The following is a 5,025-nucleotide window of genomic DNA, read 5'->3' on the forward strand; positions in this document are numbered from 1 at the left end:
GGGCATATTACAATCTAGTTTTCGTTATGTTGCCGGTACGTTATTTCATCCCTAGTTTTTAACAGAAAAATAACGAATGCTCAAGTCGTTATTCTGATCTGAGCGCTCTTTTTTTTTCCTGTAATTTTCTCCCAACTTCAGACGTTGACTTCTTCGCTTGTGGGAGGATGCTGGCGGTATGTTAGGACATTTTGTGAATTGTATTGATGATGTTTGTAGACTTTGTACGTGTGTGTTGTGGATGGACGTTCATCGACTTTGCTCAATAGGCATACAAGACTTGTCAGGTTTTGTGCATGTCTGAGGTTTGGATGTGTGGATTGGTGTCATTAGGTTGTTGTGTCGTTTGCGTAGTGGGTGTGTAGAGTATTGTTGTTAGGTTGGTCGTGTGTGGTGTGTTGTCGTTAATTTGAAGTGTTGTCGGTACAACTGTGGTGACATTGTGGGCAGGCTGGTGTTGAGTCTGATGATTGAAGGTCACTGGAGAGATTCCAGTTTGCTGTAAAGGGCTTGCAGCTTGAAAAGGGGAGTGAACTTTGACTTTGAGGGCTTTGAAGTTTTGTTAGTGTAATTGGGAACCACGAGAGGTTAGGGCTTTATCTGAGGTAGTTTTACTAGTTGAAGTGGTTTTTACGTTCCAAAACTTCTGTGAAGTCTGTGCTGGTTATGCTAGTAGTTCTAGTTTATACGTTGCAACACTTCTGTGGAGTCTGCGCTGGTTGTATATTGGAGTTTACGGTCAAGAACTTTCATCTAAGACTGGTCAGCGTTGTCTGTTTGTAGGTTCGAGATGACCTTGATGGCCTCTGTACCCTGAGAGGTTTTCGGAATAATTGAGGACTCTTGGTCATTGTTGAGTCCATGCAAATGAGTCTGGACGAGAGAGAGAAAGGAAATTCGCGTCTGTTTTCTAGTTCACAAACCTATGTTGTTGTGTTGTTAGTGTTGTTGTTTTTATTTCTTTTCTGTTTCAAGGCATTCATTCAGGAAGGATTCTGATATTCCTTTTCTTCTTCAAACCTCCCTCCCTTTTTCTCCTTTCTCTTTTTTGTTATTGCAATGTTTGACAAAGAATACCTCTCCTATTTATAATCTATGTTCTTTTGTTCTCTCAGTTCTGGTGAGTTCTGTGATTCTGTGTATTTATTTCACTTGCATTATCATTGGCTGTGTGTAGATATATATATTATATTGTCGTTAGTGTGCCGTAGTTTCTCTGGCTGAATGCAGATTAGATTAGTAGTTGGGTTTTTTGGGGGTTTTTTTTCTCGTAATTGATAAGAATTGATGCCAAGAAAGTATTTGTAAAACTTACAAGCTTTGTGTGACAGTTTGGACAAAAGTGACGGTATACTGGGGTGAGTTGAGGTCTGTGCGACAGTTTGGACAAAAGTGACAGTACACTGGGGTGAGTTGAGGTCTGTGTGCTTGAAATACTTTCTTTTCTCAGCATTATTTTCTCCTGGCTGTGTCGTCTGTGTGTGTGTATGTGGGGGGGGGGAAGGGGGGGGGGGGCTAGTGGGTGAATGTGTGTGTATGGGGGGGGGGGACTTGTGGGTCAGTGTTTTGCATGCGAGGTTGACTGCTGTGGGTTAATGTTTTGTGGACCAGGTGACTGTTTCATGAGTGTGTTTGGCGAATGTGTTTTGAGTGAGTGTGTTGGGTTGATTGTGCTGTGAGTGCATGTGTCATGTGTCGGGTCAACTGTGCTGGATATGAAATGGCCATAGGGCTTATGTGCAATGCCTTCAGGTTGTCTGGGGGCGCTAGGCCTGATATTATACCTACGGTACTCGCGTGCTGGACTAGTTTCTGTGGTCTGTGACAATGCTATAGGTGTGTGTGGGTGTGTGTGTGTGTGGACCAAGTTGTGCTTCTTACTCAATCGGTTGTTCCTTTTTTGGTGGGACTAGTTTCTGTGGTCTGTGACAACGCTATAGGTGTGTGTGGGTGTGTGTGTGTGTTGGTGTGTGTGTGTGTGTGTGTGTTGGTGTGTGTACGTGTGTGTGTGTGAGTGTGGGTGCTTGTGTGTGTGTGTGAGTGTGGGTGTGTGTGTGTGAGTGTGGGTGTGTGTGTGTGTGATGACAACTTTTATACATACTCAAGTGTTTACCAAGTTCTGCTTCTGACCTAGTTTGTTCTTTTGACGGAATATAATTATCACTATTGTTGTTGTTATTATTATTATTATTATTATTATTATTATATTCAGTGCTGTGCATGTAGGTTTGTTTTTTATAAGTTGTTTGAGAAGGTTCCCTATTTTTGCTCAGAATGTTGGTAATGTGGATGGTCGGAGACAGGGACTCACGCCGTCTCTGTATGGTTTAAAAAGAAATAACCCAGCCCCTGTGACTCTTTCGTCACTCTCAGGTTATGCAATAGACCAGCACACCGACATGGTGTGTATGACTGATGTACGGTACATCTCGATGGTTCAGTTATTTGTCAGATTTGCATCCTACACTCGAGGATACCTTTAAAATGGCTTTAAATTTAAAAGTTTACAGTGTTTTGGTTCATTTAAGCTTGGAAACTCATGACATGTGCGTGACACATCTTTTTGTGCAAGACAGAGACACCGTGACACATCTTTTTGTGCAAGACAGAGACACCGTGACACATCTTTTTGTGCAAGACAGAGACACCGTGACACATCTTTTTGTGCAAGACAGAGACACCGTGACACATGGAGAGCTCTGGCGGGCTATTCCACGCTAACCGATGGGATAGACAAAGAAACGTTATTTGTCTCGTCGGTTACCGAATCTAAAGACGTCGCAGAATTTGCATTAAAAGTACTTTTTAAAAAATCAAATAACTGCATTTAATATGACTTTAATATGTCTTTCAAATGTTCTGATCATTTAAAGTTAAAATAGATTAATTGATATTGAATTACAGTGTTATCGTTGTCAGAAAGTATAGTCCAGATGTCCCATCAGTTACCGTGGAATGGCCCAGATGTAACTCACAGTAGCGTTGCTTGTAGAATTAATCATCATGGTCAGAACGGACAGTGACGAGTGTTGCCCAAGAGGCACACACAACTTTCCCTGTCACTGACGGCCACTTGACTGGCCACTAACTGAGGATTATTCGCAGACGTATCATCAGCAGGTGCAGGATTATTGGGGAGTTGGTTTTGGCGTGTGTCTTCTGTGTGCTTGTTGGATTGTCCATGGCAGACTGATTGCAACTTTAGCTGTACAGTGGAGTCCACTTAATTAAACCAAACACGGTTAATCCGAAAACAGCGGAAAATCGAAAGATGATAAAATCCTCCATCATGATTTTTTTTCTTGTACTTAATAAAGCAATCTCCAAATGGAAAACCCGACTAACCAAAGAAAATCTGGCTTTTGGTTTAAGCAGACGTCACTGTATGTAGATTGTAAGCAATACTAGAGTATGTGGATTACTTGCGATGTGTTACATTATATGTGGATTGTTTGCAATACGTATACATGTGGGTGGCTTGCAACATGTATGTGTGTGGATTGTGAGCAATGCTGCTGTATGGGGATAATTTTCGCCAGTTACATGTGAGGATTGCAGGCAATACGGGTGTTTTTGTGGGTGTTTGTGACTGGCTTGGGACATTACAACGTATGTGGGTGGCTTGCATTACGGTTGTATCAGTAATGGAGGTTTTTTGTATGTGGCCAGTGGGGGTTGAGTGCTCCTGTACGTGTTTTGTCTAGTGTGGTGGGGACCTCGTTATATCGTCGAGGGCCTCGCTCGATCATCACTCACCTCGTTCTCAACATAGTTTAAAAAAATATAATTTATATATATTATATAGAATAATAACAATATCATCTGCAAACTGCGTTCAAATCAAATGTACTACGCCCAGAAATTATAGTTTTCAGGAGGAAAAAAAACCTGTTTCATTTGTTAAACAATTGTGTACATCATTTAAACAAATGGTGTTTTTTTTGTGTTTTCTTCTTTTTGCAACGTTTCAGATTTGAATTTTGACGCAATATTTCATGAGCATGGGTATCCAATACCATAGAGTAAGAGATTTTTAGATAGAAAGATTTTAACAATTCTGGGCTTACTATATCTGAACCTCTCGCGGATGCGGATGATATGTATACATATATATATATATATGTGTACGTAGCCATGTTACATGTACACACAACATACACAGCTAGAGTACAGGAAATCTTAACCAAGATGTGTAACTACTGATATTTGTGGCGTCTGTAGTGTGTGTGTGTCTGTCTGTCTCGTCTGTGTCTGTGTTTGTGTATTTGTCGCTGGCGCAATGTTCTGCTGGTCGGTTGGGAGGGACCTCCCCCTGTTATATATATTATTTGTATTCTTGTTTACTCAGTGCCACTGACTGTGGAGAAGTTTGTTGATTTGTTGGTTTGTACGACTCTGGATTAACTTGTCGGATCATGTGCAATGAAGAAAGGTGTGTGTGTGTGTGATGACAACTTTTATACATACTCAAGTGTTTACCAAGTTCTGCTTCTGACCTAGTTTGTTCTTTTGACGGAATATAATTATCACTATTGTTGTTGTTATTATTATTATTATTATTATTATTATTATATTCAGTGCTGTGCATGTAGGTTTGTTTTTTATAAGTTGTTTGAGAAGGTTCCCTATTTTTGCTCAGAATGTTGGTAATGTGGATGGTCGGAGACAGGGACTCACGCCGTCTCTGTATGGTTTAAAAAGAAATAACCCAGCCCCTGTGACTCTTTCGTCACTCTCAGGTTATGCAATAGACCAGCACACCGACATGGTGTGTATGACTGATGTACGGTACATCTCGATGGTTCAGTTATTTGTCAGATTTGCATCCTACACTCGAGGATACCTTTAAAATGGCTTTAAATTTAAAAGTTTACAGTGTTTTGGTTCATTTAAGCTTGGAAACTCATGACATGTGCGTGACACATCTTTTTGTGCAAGACAGAGACACCGTGACACATCTTTTTGTGCAAGACAGAGACACCGTGACACATCTTTTTGTGCAAGACAGAGACACCGTGACACATG

The sequence above is a fragment of the Aplysia californica genome, unplaced genomic scaffold (assembly GCF_000002075.1).
Source record: "Aplysia californica isolate F4 #8 unplaced genomic scaffold, AplCal3.0 scaffold00282, whole genome shotgun sequence".
NCBI lineage: Eukaryota > Metazoa > Mollusca > Gastropoda > Aplysiida > Aplysiidae > Aplysia > Aplysia californica.